Here is a 20,179-nt window from a genome sequence, read left to right as displayed (position 1 = left end):
TGCTTTAATAGTTCTTGCTGGTTCAAATGTAAAATTATTCATTATTTTCTCATCATTGTCACTTCTAAAGGGAATAAAAACCCAAATAACTTTGCCATATCTACTAAGAAAGTAATTTTAAATTTTTATTAGAAGTTCAGTGTATTAAAGGTATTTATCAGCTCTGTTATAGTCAGGGATTCAGCTGACCAGATTAGCAATGCCTCTACTTGTTCCTACATGCTGAAATGCACAATAGAAAATTCACAGGCATGTTGTTATCATTAACCTATGAATCCTTGAAACACAATCATTGCACTGTAATAAATATTTTGTTCTCAAAGCTTCTTCTATCTGCAGATCTCAAGCCATTGTAAAAAAAGTGTTAAACCCTATCTTAGAGAAAGGCACAAAGGCAAGGCAGCACAAGAGGTTTGGAAAAGGTTTTCAAGGGGAAACCTGAGAACGGAGATCAGATTGGGCCTGAGTTTAGCCCCAGACTCCTGCTGTACCTTCTGATTGTGATCAGCAATATTAAACCGTATCTTCCGCATGTTTTCAGGCACAGAGCAAAATGCTTTTGTGAGTTCAAAAAAATATTTTGCAATAGACTTTTGGCCTGGGGTTGATCTCTCACTATTTTAGCCTTACAGGCCTTGCTTGTACGAGTTCCTGGCCTCGCTTTGCATCACCTCTGACATGAGCTAGGGCCTACCTGTTTCCTTAGCTCCATACCTACATTTCAACTACATAAATTCATGCTCCACCAAAATTTCCAGAGGTGGCAAAACCATCAGGACATTTTTTCATCGCAAGCACTATGTACATCGGCCACGTAGGTGACCACAGCATCACAAAATGCCTTGAAAACACTCATGCTGCCCTTGAAGCCAGATGAGCATATCCTCCAGCAAATGTCCATCACAGAGCTAACCGGCTAGAAGAGCTGTCATTTTCAGTGTTGCCTTTAGTGATTAATTGACACAATTGCCAGCATTTTCATAGCCCTACAGACTTTCACAGGATGCCCACACACAGCTCTGCTGCTTCAAGTTGGGTAGGAGTCCCCTTCCCAACCAACCACACCAACGTAAGAATGCTGCCTTGCTTGTGTATCTGTGCTAATTCGTCCATCTCTAGGTACCACTTACATACAACAGCTGGGAAATATGGTCCTTTCTCCTCAGCACTTCTTTTATTTCATAAAATAAACCATTACTGCCCGCAGAAAAAAATCAGCCAGTTCCATTCCTGCTGCCCATCACCCTACCATGGTCAGTACTTGATTGAACAACTTGGACTTCCACAAACACGTGAGTCACAGGCACTAGTAAAGTTTTTGAGGTAAAAAGAAAGGACTCAGATTGACTACAGCAGGAAATGGCTTAGCCCTTAGCACTTACGTGAGATTTCTCCCCTGGCACCTAAACTCTCAGTTCATTTGTTTCTCCATTTGAAAATGGGCCTCCAGAACAACCATCAGTCACCCTGAGCAACAAGCACGCTCATTTTGCAGTTCTGTGGGCAATGCACTCCATCATGCACCGCGCAAAGCACGGGCAGTTCTGCATCCCTCTTGGGTCACTCAGCCTTTGCGATTCCCTGGTCATGTTTTATAAGGAAGTGCTATAATGGTGCTTTTTAGGAATGACGCTTTTCTGCTCCAGGCTGCAGAAAGAAACAAACATCTCCCTGCATTGAATACTAGAGAAAAATCAGTGTCGACTCTGATCAGAGGTACACAACAAGCTGTTCTGCAATTCCTTGATGGTTTTTTTTGTCCTTTTCCAAGGAGGAGAAGGCAACTGTAAGGATGTGCTTGCCGAAAAACCTTCCGCGTAAAGAAAAATTTCATGGCTAACAATCAGGGTTGAGCTCTCAGTGTGCCACAGGTCAGAGCCTAGCTGTCAAGCAAGCCACAAGCATTGTGATAAATTAGTTACCATTTCCTAAATGTTTGTAGGGACTCCTCAAGTCATCAGCATTATGCAGGAGGCTCATGCAAACCTTCCTCACACAGAGGACAGGGTCAAAGACTGGAAACAGACAGCCAGGGCTGGCCCAGCAGTACCTCCTGCTGAGGACAGTGATGGTGAGAGATGTGGCTCCACAACCTCTCTTCTCAAACAAGCAAAAATATCTACCAAATAACCTGCTGCCATGGAGGCAGGATTAGGGGATCTCATGCCTCAGTGGTCAAATAAATTGGAAGGTCTGCCTTTGCATTAGTATTTCTCTAAAGGGTGCTGGGTTTTACCATGAATTTGCATAGCATCCAATGGAAACGTGCCTCTCCTTATCAAGGATTTTGGTTTACATCACCAATAAGTTAGCACAGTTTCTCTCCTGAAAGAGTTCATATTCATGTCAAAGCTGACCATTTTACATTTGTCCATGGGTGCAATTAAGACCTTAACTATGAATTGAAAGAGATAAAAAGGTGAGTTTTAATGAAAGGTTAAACTTCACAGGGAATTTTATATACTGCCTTATGTCAAGGGAAAAAAAAGAGTCCTAGATGGCATTTTGGAAAAGGCAGCATCCATAATTAATGAACAAATGGCATTGTTAGCTGTTCATCAGAACAAAATAGCCAAAGTTGTGCAAAAATGAGATTATGAAACTAATTCACAGACTACTTGGGATACATTATTCCACTGGTGTCAAAGAAAATGGCAAGACCTGCAGTTTCTCCCTGACCTGTAGAAAAGACAGGCTCAATCTTTCCTGGCAGGAGCTGCAAAGTACCTTCCTAAAGTAGTAATCGTGGTGAATAACCCAGGTCAGCCCTGTACAAGATACTCCTGATTGCAGAAGCCCCGAGCTGTTTGTGTACAGGAGATATTGCAAGTTGAATGCAAACAACCCTCCCAGTGTTACAGGCAGCCAATTTTCTGGTCATTTATTGTGACAGGTGAGAAATGAGATGGCTCATATACAGTAAGCTGAGATGGTTTATAATACTAAACAACGTCCTTGCACCCAAATAAATCCTACCTGGGTTTAGCTTTGCTAGTAGTTTTATACTGTAATTCCAAAGAATAAAAAAAAAAATCAGGATCTGGGAAGACATAGAAGGGATCAGAGTACTCATTTAAAAGTTGGTGCAGAGCACAAATGGGAGGTGGAGTATTGCCAGACACCTCGACACACCTCAGAATGATCTATTAAAAGCAATAGTGGTGCCAAAGAAAACGGCTGTATTTCAGTCACAGCTAACCAGGGCCTGTGCCAGGAAGTTGATATTAAAGAAAGATTAAAGGAGTTTTCCATTTCGCCACAGGAATAACCAACAGGTATTAGAAATGAACATATGCAAATGCCTATTACAGCAGCTACACCTTGGACAGCTTAAGAGTGACCTCATGGCAATTATTGGACATCACAGTTTTATCAGCCACAAAGGACAAGCATAATTCAGCACCAGCCGTCGTGCCAGAGCACCTCTGGGAAACAGGGGATATCGAAGGGACCCGAGGGGCTGTGCAGAAGTGGAATAACTGGAGCCATAGCCAGGGTTACCATGCCAAAAAAGGCAGAGGGATGAAGGACATAAAACCCACATGACACCAGATTTCATGGGCTCTAGTGTCTATGGAGCAATCTGAGCTACCTTGAAATTATACAGGTATGTAAAAAGAACATACAGGTACACAGAAATATATATTACATTAAGAAATAGTTTGCGCCAACTTGTATCTACCTGATCTTTGGGCAAAAGGCACCTGCAGATGAGCTCAGTTCCGAGTTTGCAGCTACTGCCCTTCTCCTGCAATCCGAGTTAGACCTTTATGAATATCTACTACATAGCAGCCTCTTCCACCAACGAGCAGTAACATTATGTGGCACAGAAGAGACAACTGCACTCCTTTACACAACTTGGGCTTCCAAATGCTCTAGAAGACATGGAAGTGGTTCCGCTTGTTTTACTGATATGTCAGATGGCCATGCTATTGTACTGATTTGCTTGTAAAACTAGAGAATGTGGTGTGATAACTAAAAATATTGAGATGTTTCCAATCTCAAGATAAATATTTTGATCTGTTTTAAAATAAATTTATTGAAAATTATGCTGTAATTGAAGAAAGTCTTCACAGAAGTGTTATAATTCAGTGATAAATGTGCAAAGCCACAAACCATGTTATTCCTGAAAAGCCATTAACATTTATTCTGGAGAAAGTTTCTTTAAAATCAGAATATTAGACAACCCGATACCCTTCTGCAGTTTGAAAATACTAGAAAAGTTGCTTACAAAGGCATTTCACATTGGTGGTTTTGTATAGGGGTTCATAAACCCTACCAGGAGAGATATCCAGCTCTGCTAGTCTGAAAACCAAAAAAACTAAGAGATCATGTGGGTTATTTGGTGGTTCTATTACAAACCAAGGTGACTTGGTACAAGTATGAGGAAAGAATATGTCATAGCTTCTAGCCTTGCTTCGATTTTCCATATTGATTTTGACTGTAATGTAATTAGTAGTTCACCAGGCTATTCTGCATGGTGGTTCCACGCTGTCAGACATTCCCCTTAGGGCTTGTCCTCACAGCAATTGTCATTAAATTCACAATTTACCTGAGTGCCTGCTACTCTCCTTGTCCAGACAAACCTTCATGCCATATTGCTTCAGTTAACATGAAGAACTGTTGGCCTACCACTACTTAAATGTGACACAGCACCATTTTCCTGTCCTGTCTCAATTTGTTTTTATTTATACTCTTTAGTTTCCCGTCTTTAACAGTTTTTCTTAGGAGGACTGGGTTTCCACTTCTTCACGTAAATCCACACAAACAGCACTGCTACCTCAGGTCTTCCCCTTATGTACCAAGCTGCTTTGTTGAGCCTTATGGATTGAAGCCCTTTGCAGGTAATGTCTCCATTAGATTAATTTAAACTCAAAATTTGAGCTGCACATACCTAATCCACATTGTTAGTGGGCCATCTGCAATACCAGAATTATAATCAGTGCTGTAAGGAGTGAAGGAAAGACGGGAGCATTTTTGTCTTGTTTAATAGCAAAGGTTTCACATCTCCTGAACTATAAAGGTCATAGTGTGGAAAAAGAAGAGGAGATCATCTGAAATTCCTCTGTATCTTAGGAAACTGCTAAGGATTCATGGATAGTTCAAGGAGCCCTGGCTTTTCTAGAAAGTACCTTGGTTCTCTTTGGTGTGCTACAGATGTGGATTTTTTTTTGATACCAGGTACAGCATCATAGATGCATGGATGAAGATCTAGCATGGGTTGACTGTATTTTAAGCATCAGAGAAAAAAAAAAGATCACCATTGGTCTTTCTATAGGGTAATCCCACACCTTGCTCAGTTGGTTTATGTGAACACAGAACAATTGCAATTTCACAGACTGCCAATTCTTTTTGTGATTCACATTGTCTATAGCCAAATACACATTTACACAGAACCTGGTCTGCATGATTTGCTCACCCTGCATAGTCTCTTTGTTCACAGGCAGCTGAATTTTGCTACCACATGCCTCTTGTAGAAAGTAGTACTCATCTTGAGTAGAAGTACAGAGTCAGGTTCCGATTTTCAGAAGTTTTTGTTTCCTTGTCTCCATCAAATGGTATTTTTCCTTCAGATGCTGTTTTCTTGGGATAGTTGTGCCCAGAAGACAAAGCAGCTGCCAGGTTCAGTTTCCAGGGGACCCTGCAGACCCTCGCTGCCCGTTTCTATTTACCATTCACTCAGCCACCAGTTAACACCCCATCTGTACAGCCACCCAGCAGTGCCTTACCATTGCAAGCCTGGTGGGAGCACTGGGATTTGTAACACAACAGAGTTCAGCCCTTCCTCTCTGCCTCCAAAACCCACAAATTTCATCACCGTGAATGCACACAAGGAAAACAGAAACAAAGAAACAAAGAAACAAAGCTTCAGCACTCCCAGGAGGGGCTTGGTTTGTTCAGTTCCTTCTGATTTCATAGGGAGATAAAGGCCTTCCACATTTTGTATTACCAGACCCGTATTCAATAACTTAGCCGCCAGTGAGCAAACTGCATTCATCCTCTGCAAGACAGGACATACATCTAACTGTCAGAGACAGAAAATGCTAAACTTTTACTAAATTTTCCCCATCCCTCACAAGATCTAGGCCTGTATAGGTATCATCTCTTGCACAGTACTGATACAAATTGATTGATGTATCATGCCTTTTTACACAAATCATTTACCATGTTCTCAAAAAGTGACAGAACACTTCATTACTTCCCATTACCAACAGGTCACAAACATGCTAACAGCCAAGGTAATACAATACCTAATAAGAGGATTAAGTAGAGAGGATTTCTATTTAATATTGTATTAGCAATAGCAGATACCTTCCCTGCCCATTCTTACTCCCTCACAGGATACAATGTCCACACTTGTAAGGGAAGCTTATTGACATCTGATCAGTCAATAAATCTGTTCTTGTTTTTTAGTGACCCCAAGAGTTGTTTCCACATGCTCACATAATCTTACCAACAATTTAACCCCATAAATTAGTAATTACCTTTAGGGCCTTTTAAACCCTAGAACCTGATTTAGCTCCTCTGCAACAATTCTCTTCTAATTGTAAATCAAGACTCAGCACAGAGCAGGATTAAGCCTCACCAAACCAAACACAGCAGTGCATAACAAATAACCAAGAGAGACAGAGACAACAAGACTCCTTCTGTGCACAAAACCCCTCTGACATCTACAAAGAATAGCAAAAAACCTTCTCAAAGGAAAAAGGATGATCCCAGAGTTTGGACACTAGATTTGGGATAAGTGGGTTTGAGTCTTTGTTGCCAAATCCTGCATATGATATTTGCAATTAGCTTCCCTTCTGTGTTTCAGTTTTCTGTCTGTGTAAATGGGGAGGACAGCATTTTGTTATCATACAAGGACATGATCAATAATATATTAAAGATTCATATATAAGTGCATTAAAGCATCCATGCTATGCTGATGTCTCCTATTTAAATACTGTAAAAAGCTCACTGGGCTCTTGACTGAACCATTCAGTGAACAACAGGCAAATAAGAAACATCCAAAAAAAACCAACCCAGAATTACATTCTGCTATGAAACACAGGCAACTCCTATAAAAGTCAATGGGACTACATAGTTGTAAATTGCCGGGGAGATGAGCTTTATTTCATGGCTCATAAGTGAAAACGAATCCCTAACAACCTGTCAGTCCTGAGAGCTTTGCCTCTGGGAAGAGCTGGCTTCTCAGGTGCTGCTGCCACCGCAGCCTCCGTCCCCCAGACCCGCTCCTTTGGGCAGCTGCCCCCCTGCACCAACAGCCCTGTCCTTCAGCAAGGAACCACGGGCTGGAGCACTAGCCAGAGGCAGGGATGTGCCCATATTGCATCTGGTCCCCAAAATACTGGGAGATGGCAGAAAACCTCTCAAACCTGACCCCACCAAAAGCTGCAGCGAGGAAGATGACTGATGTGATGTTTGCTCCAGCAAGCTGTGCAAGCGCCTCTTTAAACCGTGGGGTTTAGTTTTTATGCGTTCTGCTCTCTGCCTAACAATCTTATGCTTCAAACAAACAAGTTATTCACTAACAACTTGAAAGAAGGAGGCACTGAGAGAGAAAGCAGCCAGCCTGAAAACAAACAGAAAAAAAATCTATGACAAGGCTACAAATTGAAATGGGAGCAGGGCTCCCACATGCCTTGAAATTTGTGTCCTGGTCCAGAGCCTAACCAAAGCAGAAAGATGCAGTGTTAGCTAGCTGGTTTTATGTTAGGAAAATTGTCAACACATGGCAGTCATCAAATCAGATTGGCAACAACTGTGGTGCTACAAAATACATTACCAGAGGAAAAGATGCATATTGCAGAGACATGGACTTCAGTGACTGCACTGTGCTCGCTGAACTGGTAGGATGGCTGAATTTGAGGAAAATGCATGTTAATATACAAGATGTCCTGCAATAACGAGTAGCTTTGCTGCTCACTTAGCTTGCTGGCAGACCATTTACCTACCCTCGTACGCCAGAAACCTAGCATGTGCCAATAAATTCTCTCTTTTTGGATTATCATACAAATAACTTGTTTTGATGCTGGCTGTTCACTTAGGGAGCATAGTGCCATCCTCCAGATTCAGCAATAAAACCCAACAGGGGATCTACACAAATCAGCACTTTGTGGCCGTATCCAGAGATAAAAGTCTATGGGAACAATAGATAAAATCAAATAAATTGTTGTTTTGTTTTTTTTTCAGAACCTCAGGGATTTATGCTGTCTCAGATTTAACCATTGCCTCCTACTTCTTCACACAAGGACATTAAAACAGGCCTTTATCTGACAGTGAAAAGCATAAACTCCTGACACCTTGAGATGACAAACCAGCCTAAAACCAGAGTGTATTTTCCTTCAAGCCAAGTTCTTCACCTTATCCTCTCCTCAGATACTGCCCTTGCCTTCAGCTCCCCCCTTCAAGCTGCCAACCTCCTTACACAACCCATGTCAAGCAGGCACTTCCATCTCTCTCTGCCTAATCTTTCAGCTATTTTCCTTTTCCGTAGTGGCTTTTTTTCCCCCGATAATGATTTCTTGCTACCATCCAAAAGACATTTGAATCTGTTTTCCCAACTCATACAGCACAATAAGTTATCAGGAATTAAATTAGTTATCAAAGGGTTAATAAACTTGTTCCTTCAAGGGCTAAATTAGTTTTATCATACTTTATCTGGAAAGGTGAAGTTTTAAAAATGTACTCTTCCAACAGGTTTTGTTCCTCGTTATGTATACTGAAGCCTATCTTCAACAGCCACTCAAGGGACCAAGAAAAGTCAGCTGCTCAGCACAGATGGCCTTGAACTAAAGGTCAAAGAAAAGAGCATGAAAAACACAGAAACACTTTAAAACCATTCTTGCAGACAGTAGTTGCTGGCTGGAGCTACCTTTCTGTATAGGCTTCACTGTCTTTGAACTGCCTTCTCAGTATTACTGCATTCAATTGAATTTTACAAGAGGGTTTTTTTGGTTTAGCTTTGCTTTGTGTTTTAAGTGGGATTTCTGGTATCTCTCAAGAAAGGAAAAAATATTTGCTTCATTGTGAAAGGATTAGGAAATATGGACAGCTGAATGTGCTAAGACATTGTATTATATTAAAGCAGCCTGGACTCTCCATTATACAATAAAAACAACAAAAGCCCTCCAAAACAGATTATGAGAACTCTTTTTCCCTGTATATAACATCCTGATCCCCACTGGCAGCCGAGTGGGTGAAAAAGCTATACTGGACATTATTACATCTAGGAAAAACACTAGGTAAATACTTATTGTCTGAAGTCCCTTTCAGCTTGTCAACTGATATCTGAGCAAAATGGAATATATCATTTCTTTGACATTACCACTTAAAAACTGCTCTCAAACCACAGCTTAGTGCTGCACTCTGTGCAGTTTATTTCCAATGCACTCATTAACACAGAGATTATATGAAAACAGAGATCCCTGGTATAACATATTGAATCTTGAACATTTGTAAGACCCATCAGTTTGTGCTACCAAGCTGGGCAAAGAAACCTTTTGGGTACAGGATCAGCCCTTACCTGGGTGAGGCTGGACCAGACGACCTCCAGAGGGTTCCATTCCAACCTGAACTCTCCAGCAACACAACATCCACCACAACCACCCTACCACAAGCATTAACACTAACTTGCCTTGTCCTGACCACTATATAATGTGTTCCAGCAACAAGATACACCTGTGAGGCAGGCATCAAACCCACCTGCCTTTGGCAAGAAAAAAAAGATGCTTGATTACAGGAGGAGTGCAAACAAGAAACAACGGGGCCATTCATTAGCACACACCCGAACCAAGGAATGGAAATATTGATATGACCTTATCTGAGGTGGAAATTAGTGGGTGGAAACTTCGATTTCATAATTTTGTAGGAAGAAATAGTTCAACAACGCGCAACAGAAAGAGTTTGTGATAGATACGCGGGGTGCTTCAAGGAACTGAATGTGCTCAGCTCTACAGTAATTGATTGTTGGCAGTTCAATATCTGCACAGAAATGGCACCTTGTGAGTCTAAAGAGAGACCTTTCAAATGAACATCTAGTTAATTTTAAGAAGCACCATAATAAAGAGATTTTATTCCTTTGGGCATCCTGTGAAACAGAATTCTTTGAGGCCTGCAGGAAGCCTTGAAGAGTAATTTCGACAATTCAAAAAATCAGCACAAAGAGGGAAAAAAGCACTTTGAGCCCAAGGCCTATGGCCAGCCACCTCAGGTAGGCTCTTTCAGGCATGCTGGAGACAACAGACTACATTTTTAGCAAAAAGTTAACAACCGGGAGACCCACAATGGCTTATGGATGAGAGGAAGACCAGCAAATTGCACCTGATTACTACTGTCAAAAAGTTCAGTGTTTCTCTGTGAAATCTGTGTTTCTTTTGACTGTAGTTCATTCCAGTGAAAAAAAACCTCTTTTTATTTTACTAATTAACTTTAACTTTTGGCAGTTGCACTGCAGTTTATTGGCCAGGGTTTGGTGGCTGCTCTGCTCTCTGCAATTCTTATTGTTGGATAGTTCAGGTCATATTATTTCGCCCAAGACAATATTAATTGCTGTGACAGTTCTCAGTGCTCATACAGATATCTATCTAACAGCTAAGCCAGTAATTCTGTGAATATCTTCTCTTCTAATCAATAGGCTTTGTTAAAATGGGATTATATACTGAAATGAATATAAGGACATTCTATAGTGAGTAGCTAAAATTAGTACTAAGGGAGTTACAAAGCCCCGTGCTTCAGGAATGAACCACGTACTGGCTGGTGACAGGCAGACTTGCCCTTCACCTATCTCTAGAAAAGGACAAGAGCTAAGCATATCTGAGAAACCCTATTCATTTTCTTTGAAAGTTTGCACCTTGGCTCTACTGCAAATAGCGTACCATCTGTATAGTCCTATCTCAAATTAAAGGGTGCGTCTCCAAGTAAATTAGAAAAACAATTTATTTTCAAGAAAGAGATGAATTACAACTTAATTAAAACAACACGAGACGGCTGGAGAAGGAAGGATGAATTCAGACCAGTCCTAAGGGAACTCCAGCCCTCGCAGCACTTTGAGAAAAGACATTTGCGTATCATACATCATCAGCACAAGAATTTCCATTAGTTATCCCCAGGAGGCACAACTCTCCTCAGGTAGATGGCTTCACAAATATACCTCTTTACCACAGCATACTTCCTAAGCACAGAAATCACTCACTCCAAAGTCAGGTTGTATTTAGAAACAAAAAGGAACAGAGATTGAATGGGAACACAGCAGCAGTCTGCTTCTGAAAGATTTAAAGTCGCGGCAGACAGAACAAAAGATGTGCCACTTGCATAGCACGAAATGCAGCCGTGAGGTACAGCGCAGTAGCCAAAGCGGGTGTTTCAGCATGCTGTCCCACGCTGGGAAGCAGACAGTACTCTTGGAGAGTAGATAAATGCAAGGAGAGTGTTAACCTTCAGCAATACAGAGTCTTTCAAGAAACTTGCTTACCAGCTGCTTTTCCCCAGCAAAGTCACATTCAGCGATTAATAACCTAAGCTTTATGGCCTATGAAAAAGTGTATAATAATTAGCTTACCTTGTGTAGCACCATGTTGTCTCCTTATTTGTTTCCACTCATAGGTTGATAGTTGTCCTCAGACTGTTAGGAAGAACTGAGGCTTCAGCAAATCTGCGAAGGCTGGAGGAGCAAATCACAGCTAAGTCCAGTGGGGAAAGCACTTCCACAAAACAAACTCAATATCAACGACCCCCCCTTTCCCGGCCACTCCATGCACACCCTAGCCCTTCATCTATTCTTTTTTCAGGGGCTCTAAAGTTCAATTCACCAAGTTTTTACCTTGTTAGGCAGAGCCCACAGATGTCTTGGTCCACTGGCTGTAGCTGGCTATGCTTCTTCTCTGGGCTGTATTTATACAACTGTCACCCGTTGTACTTTGTGGGAGACTGTTGACCTCTGTCCTTAGCTTCCCAGAGAGCCTAACAAAAACCCTTCCGACGTTAGGAGGGCTGCCTTATATCTGGAGATAGCTGCATGGGCCCCAGACCTGGAGGGCAGCATATTTTTTAATTTACAGGCAGGGGAAGGAGGAGAGGGAGTAACAGGGAGACCAGTTACAACTGGAAAATGAGCACATCAGGAGTCCAGCTCACTTAATGATGGGCCTTACAGCATCCATACTGGATTCCTGCCCTTTAGAGGAATCAGGCACATGGAGGAGATATGCTTATAGAGGGAGAAATGGCTTTCATTTATACACAGATGTTTATAATTAGAAACAGAAACCAAGATTTTTGTTTTCTCCTAATATTGTCATGTAATACCTTTCACTGTAGTTATTTTTAAAAATACCTAGCTTCTTTCAGAGATGACTGTTCACATACATTTACTAAGCAAACAACCCCACCACCCCCAAACCCCTGTCCTTCTCTTGCACTAGGAACTGCCCTGTCTAGCACACACACATTTATTATGTCACATTATATTTTGCTGTGAATGTAGATGTTTGGGATATCTGGGGCTTTTATTACTCATCTGGACTTTTTCCTCTGGTAAATACAACAGAAGACATTACCTTTCCAGTCATGTTTATACTTCTAAACTTGAAGATAACTGTGTGCTGAGCACTGCATCAGTCACAACAAAGGCACGGCAATACGTCTGCTAGACCACCGAGGCATTACCTTGTGAAGCTCCTGCTGAAATGTGCCTCTTTAGCTTTGTTGTAACACTGCATTTCCAGCCCTTGCCCGGGCTCGGTCCTCTCTTCCCAGTCTGTGCCGTCCTTGGCCATCTGCCCCTCTGGTGCGTCCCCAGAGCCCAACTGGTTTCTCTCCAGCACAAACCCTCTCACCAGCCCTGTCCTGCTCAGGCTCCCCAGGCACAAAACCTGCCTCGGCACTGGCCCGTCACTACTACTTCAGGCATCCTGGCATCGCACTGAATCAGGATGTGAAGTTGCAGAGCTTAAAGGCAGATTTTGGGTAGACTTAATTATGGCCTTTTCAATAACTGGCAGACATCTGTGGTGTAAATAAAGCTGACTAGAATAAATGGGATTATATCTGCAGAGAAATTTGTCCTGGACTTATTCTAGCACCTTCAAGCTGACAAATATTAGGCACCGAATATAATAATTAGGCACTCTGCTACTGTGAGGTTTTTGGTTCAGAGTGCTTGAGTGTGATACTGTCACAATAAAAAACTTAGGCATTTTTATCTCATCTTTCTGGCATGGGGCATGATAAGCACTTTGAGCACTTCCCTCTATAGAATTAACATTATATTCCATTTTCTCTACCGTCATACATCTACCCTTTTGAGCTTAAGCTGTGATTTTATAGTTGTATTTGTTGTAATGTTTAAAGGAAGACAATTAAAAACAAATAGCAGAGGAAAATAGTCTGCCAATACTAGAAGTTAGAACCAGTGGTAAAACATTAAGCCGAGTGAAGAAATGCAGCAGGTATAAGCTCCTTATTCTTTCTCTTTTAGGCACTGCTGATTTCAAATGTCCTCCAAGCTGAACACATTCCTTTGTAATGTACCCTGATTTAGACATCTGTCCTCATGAAGAATTCTGCCTTTTAAAGATAAATAGGGATACCTTGCACCGAAGGGATGTCATTTGACTGATGTATTTAAACCCACAGAACTTCTTGTCCCACCAACAATTTTGTTTTGCCTACATGATACCAAGCATACCAAATGCAGTGGTAGACCTGAAGGTGGAACTGGGAGAAAGTGCAGGGCAGGACCAGAGACACGAGCAAGGAAAGAACAGCTAGGTCTGGGAGGCAATGGAAGGCTTGCAGCAGCCTGAGCGACCAGAGACACCCTGGGCTAGAGTTTCAGGCTCATGGGAAACATTAGCCCAACATGGGGAAGGTCTTTGCAGCCACAAGAGCGTGACTGAGCTAACACAGAAAAAGAAGCAAGATAAAACCCAGGAGATTAAAGCTCCAAGTTGCGTAATGCTGAGAAAAGGTGAGAGCTAAACACTGACTGGAGAAGGGCTTGGAGCTCTGGGCACCGATGCAGTCTCTTGTTCTTGAGTTCAAAAAAATGGAACTTTGTACATTTTACACAGAAAATTAAAATTGCATCAAAGAAACCTCTGCCTTCATCATCCATGCCACTTAATACGAGCATCCTTAAACTGGTTTAGTGCTCAGGTTGTAAAGAGCAATTATGGCAATCTGTTAGAAACAAAATAGACTGTATGTAGAGTAGGAATGGGAAATATAGTAACACATAGTAAAAACAAAATGATCAGTATGAAAAGAAAAAAAAAAAGAAAGGCTTGGGTTTCAGTCCCCAAGGCTGACTGCACCGTTTCCTGTAGCTTGACTATTCATGAACTTTCTGGTCATTCCCAATTTGTTACTGTCCATGCTTGTCTTGTCCCTGTTATGGTCATTACGTTTATTGTTATAGCTGCTTTTATCTGAAGCATATGTTGTCAATGGCCTTCTTTCCTTATCTTCAGTGCTTTCAATTACTTAATGTAGCATGGTACCTGGCAATTCCAAAGCAAATGTATCTTGGATGATAGATTACAAATGAAAAATGAATGCTCTGGGACATCTTAATAGCTTATTTCCACCCATGCTTCCTGCTAATGTGCCTCTGCATGTCTCATACATGTATCCAAATAGACCAAAACATCAGACAGTATATTCACTAAATTCATTTTTTCTTTTAGTGCTGATAGCAAGGAAATAATCAAAAATGCTGAAGGTTCTTTATTGAACAGAAAAACTTAAGTGGCAGCGATTGAAAGCTGCCTTACATAGACCAGAAGGTATTTGATTTTAATCAGCCAGGAAGGAAATGGTAAAACAAACAAATACACTCTGATCTTCAAAAAGAGGTTCTCCAGGGAAAGGGGAGAATGTTCCGCTTCTCAAAGGTTAACAGCCTCATAGTGCCCTTTTCGGTAACCTGATCCCTGATTTGTGAGTAGTTTCTTTCCTTCCTTCCACACAGAAGAATAAAGCTGTGCTTCTGCAGCTTGGAAGTCACTGGAAGTATTGCTGTTGAATTTAATGCGGGAAGGACTTTGGTCATCACTTGTGTTCGGTGAGGGAATAAGCAAGCACTGAAAGCACCGCTGTCCCGGCATCACTAATACGCAACTGCCATGAACAGAGGCCAGGGCAGACAAAAGAAAACTAATCCCTTTCCTGGCCACGGGAACATGCAAGTTGGTCCACGGAGGAAGAGCTAGACTGTCTTCAGCAGCATCCAAAGCAGATCCTGCCGTGGAGCGAGACACCGGTGAACTGTCAGAGCGCAGCCCTCTGCACCTGCCGCGCCGTGGTCTGTGATGATGCAGCGAGCGCCGTCACCAACCACGTCACCCACATCTCCTTTCTCACAGCACGTTTCAAAGTGCGTGCCAGGCAAATTTCTTACAGATACAGTGACCTGAGAGTTGACAAGGACCTTGGGAAGTCACTTGTGATGTCCTTATAACCGTCTGTGCTGCAGCACTACCAGGCTAAACTCTAAGGAATCATTGACAAGTTATTTACCCCAATAGGTGTATAAATTTGGGCTTGAGCCATTTGCATTAACATTTGTGATGATGAATTACAGGCTTAACTGATCAGCTCTGATTTGCCTCTGATGCACACTCTCAGTCTCTGAAGATCAGTGTAAGGAACTAAAAGAAGACATTTTTGCAAGGTCTCCATTTGCAAGGAAAGCCACTGCTTTCCTCTTCTGTATTCACATCTAATACTGGTGCTGCAATGCACAGTCCTGGAGAAGGATATTGGCTCAAAGTCGTTATTTCCTGAGTGATTTAAATAATTTGGACCAATATGAACGTGGGGTTTTGTGCTTCATGTTCTGCAAGGGTAATGTGTATATGAACAAACAGTCATCTTTGAAATGCTCCTCAGTAGTTGATGATTTCTTTTCTGTTACAACTTTGCTTCCACGACCCATGTACTGTAATACAGATTTTTTTAAACTGTGCTCTGGAATTCCTGGGATCATAATAAATGGATTAAATGAAAAGTCTTGTTTTCTCTGTGTTCATTTAAGGAATCTGTCTTTTGCTTTGATATTGCTCACTTTTAATTTTGTATTGAGAGATTTAGACATAATGAGAAATGAAGAGACAGTTTAAATGAGACTTGGAAACTCACTTCTGAGCTCTATCAGCCTTGGACTTGTCCCATGATGTCAGGCAAGACTTTGGAACACTTTGCTACAACTTCATGCAATGTCAGGTTTGAGGGAATCTTTGTGAATAATTGGAAATTGATTTCATGATACTTTGATACTGAGCTCACAGGTGGTAGCTATTATTTTAGATTTCAGAGTGCAATCACAATAGATGAAATCTCAAAAGCTCTAGCAAAATAAAGACTCTACTTTTGTTCCATTCCTTCCAGATTTTCTTGAAGTCATAGATTAGGTTTAGATTAGACCACCCCATAACATAACTGTGGAAAAGCAGGGGAGTAAAACTCAAGACTAAATTGCCGCAGGCCTTTTTTTTCTTGATTGAAGCTGACTGTAAGTTTGGCAGGAAAAGAAAGTTAGATAGTAATAATCTAATTTAGAACCCCAAATGTATATTAATTTATCCCTGGCTTGGCATGAACGTGGGGCCAGTTTCAAAAGGTTTCTGCTGCTGGGGTTTCTAGCTGGCCGTTATTGGTGTAACATATGCAGTGTGCTTCCTCTGTCTTAATGGCTGTTGTCCAGTCAACCAGCTGGAACGTGGTCTTTTTTCCCAGTTTCTCATGTGACATTGCTAATAGTGAACCCCTACAAAGGTGATGGGTGATGGTAGTAGGCAACTCTTTTCTGAGAGGTACAGAGCACCCATTTGCCAACCTGACGCACTCCCTAGAGGCGTGCTGCTTACCGGGATGTCACCGAGAGACTGCCAGAACTTGTACAGTCCACTGACTATTATCTGCTGCTCTTGTTTCATATGGACACCAGCGATGCAGCCGGGAGCAGTCTGAGGAGCATCAAGAAGAATTACAGAGCCCTGGGAGCTGCGGAAAGGGGCTCTGGAGCGCAGGTAGTTTTTTTTCACCAGTCCTCCTGGTCAAAGTAAAGGGTTTGAAAGGACCAGCTGAATCTGGCGAATCAACGAATGGTTACACGGCTGGTGTTACAGCCAGGGGTTTGGCTAGTTAGACCATTGGACTCGCTTTGAGAAACCTGGTCTGCTGGGGGCTGATGGGGTCCATCTGTTAGAGAAGGGGAAGAGCATCTTCGGTCATGGGCTTGCCAAGCTGGTGAAGAGGGCTTTAAACAAAAGTTGCCGGGGGAGGGGAACCTCAATCCATCCCACTCCTACCAGTTTAATGCCAGTGCCAGCAATAGATGCCCTGAGCCTGGAGAGGGGTCACAGGGCAGCAGGAGAGCACCTGAAGAGCAGCACAAAGCAATTCCAGCCCCTCCAGCCAGTAAGTCAGCTTCACTGGGCCCCCAACTTAAATGCCTTTATGCAAACACACATAGCATGGAGAACAAACAAGAGGAGTTAGAGACGTGCACAGGCCTGCAGGGCTATGATCTTATTGGCATCACAGATACATGGTGGGATGGCTCCTATGATTGGAGTGTTGGAATGGAAGGATACAGGCTCTTTAGGAAGGTCAGGCAGGAGAGACAAGGAGGGGGTGTCACCCTCTATGTCAAAGAACAGCTGGAGGGCATGGAGCTCTGCCTGGGGATGGATGAGGAACCGACCGAGAGCTTATGGGTCAGGATTAAAGGGAGGGTAGGGACAGGTGACATTATAGTGGAGGTCTGCTACAGGCTGCCCAATCAAGAAGACCGAGTGGATGAGGCCCTCTATAGACAGATAGGAGCAGCCTCATGTTCACAAGCCCTAGTCGTCATGGGGGACTTCAACCACCCTGTCATTTGTTGGAAGGACAACACAGCAGGGCATAAGCCAAAAAAAAAAGGAAAAACCGCGTAACTACAGGCCAGTCAGTCTCACCTCTGTGCCCAGCAAGATTGTGGAGCAAATCCTCCCTAAATCTATACTAAGGCACATGGAAAATAAGGAGGTGATTGGTGACAGCCAACATGGTTTCACTATGGGCAAATTGTGCCAGACAAATTTGGTGGCCTTCTGTAATGGGGTTACAACGTTGGTGGATAAGGGAAGAGCAACCAACATCATCTACCTGTGCAAAGCATTTGACACTGTCTCGCACGACATCCTTGTCTCTAAATTGGAGAGACATGGATTTGATGGATGGACCACTTGGTGGATATAGAACTGGCTGGATGGTCGCATCCAAAGAGTTGCGGTCAATGGCTCGATGTCAAAGTGGAGACCAGTGACAAGTAGTATCCCTCAGGGGTTGGTACTGGGACTGGCGCTGTTTAACACCTTTGTCGGCTACATGGACAGTGGGATTGAGTGCACTCTCAGCAAGTTTGCCGATGACACCAAACTGTGTGGTGCGGTCAACACGCTGGAGGGAAGCGATGCCATCCAGAGGGACCTGGACAGGCTTGAGAGGTGGGCCCATGCAAACCTCATGAAGTTAAGGCGAAGTGCAAGGTCCTGCACATGGGTTGGGGCAACCCCAGGCAAAAACACAGGCTGGGTGATGAGTGGATTGAGAACAGCCCTGCGGAGAATGACTTGGGGGTGTTGGTAGATGAGAATCTCAACATGACCCAGCAATGTGCACTTGCAGCGCAGAAAGTCAACCATATCTTGGGCTGCATCAAAAGATGCACTTTAAATAAAATCAGCAAGGCTCCCCAGATATTACCTCGTATTTCTCTGGGACTCCAAAGCCAGAGCATTAAAATAATGAAAGGCAAAATTATGAGAGTAGAACCAACTTCCCGTCCGGAAAGAATAAATCACTATCTGTGCCTTTTTCTTGGGACTGACCCAGGACTCAGGTCTAAAGAGCAAAGCCTCTGAGCGTATTCCCAGGAGACACTCGATCAGCTCCTAATTACATGTGCAAGAAGTGGGTGGTTACTTCACTAGGAGCTTGTAATTGAAATGTCTACCCATGGGACTGGAGTAATTTCCCATCTCAGTCTCACTTTCTAATGCTAAATTCTGGGAAGAGAGCCTAGTCCTCAAGTGCTTTTTGTTGTGATTTGAGCATCACTGATTTGAATGCTCCTTAGTGTCTGATACCTTGGGAAAAGACTGTTTCCCGTCTTCAGATGCACAGCCTCACAGCAGTCAGTATTCAGCTGCTCACTGCTGTCTGTCTCTGGCTGGGTCAGTAAGGGTGGTCCTTCAGGCTCGGTTTTGTCTCTGCTTTAGCTGTCTGCCTTGCTTCTGAGGAGATGGTGTTTTCTCACATACATCCTCAGTTGAGAAGACTATATTTCATCCTTTGTTTTTACCCTTTTCATTCCCAAACACAACAGTGGGTTTTTTTTTATGTTGATTACTGTATTATACTATGTCTGGATTAATTTCTAGATCTGAGGTAGACTACTAGTCTCACTCCTCAGAAAGCTTTCAGGTTTTTCTGTTCTTATTCTCCCCGCGTGAAAGATTGCTGTTCCTCTGGACCAGTTTGCCATGCTGTACAGTACACCATGTTCCGCTTTTACTGTTTCAAAGCTCTGGTTGCCTTGTTTTTTCTGTGTAAACCACATCATGTCTCTCTGAATCTGTAAAAACTTGTTGATATGTATTGTTGAACTGTACCCTCTTGATTCTGTAGTATGTTTATGGAGGGGTTTGTCATAGCGTGGTCTGTTCCCACTGCTGGGGTGGACTACACTGACTGTATCTCGTTATCAAACCCTGTGAGCACGTAAATACTGGAGAGGAACTGACCTGCTTCAATGAATTGCAAGAATACTTCCTGAGTGTGAGCCCTCAACCTGACACTTCTTTGCAGTGGTCCATTGTCTCTTTCCTTTCACAGCTGTAAAAAATAGTTTGAGCAAGATACTGTTACACATTCAAAACCTTGTGATCTAGTTCATGCAATAATTTGATCAACTGTTTTGACTGCTAGGCTGTAGGAGAGGTAAGGACAGTCTTAAGGGAGTGCCTGGAAACTTATCCAGCTGGTCATTTCTCTTGCCCGGATCCAATACAGACATTATACAGAGCTGCTGCAACCTTTTTGCTGATAAGTCATTGCACTGCAGAGCTCTACAGGGCTGAGCAGTCGTTACTCCTCCCCGTGTAACTAAACCAAACCATGCCTGCAGCCG

Source organism: Haliaeetus leucocephalus, unplaced genomic scaffold (genome assembly GCF_000737465.1).
Source record: "Haliaeetus leucocephalus isolate CR32 unplaced genomic scaffold, Haliaeetus_leucocephalus-4.0 Scaffold362, whole genome shotgun sequence".
Lineage (NCBI taxonomy): Eukaryota > Metazoa > Chordata > Aves > Accipitriformes > Accipitridae > Haliaeetus > Haliaeetus leucocephalus.
The sequence above is the reverse complement of the archived record's forward strand: the minus strand, read 5'-3'. Positions refer to the sequence as shown.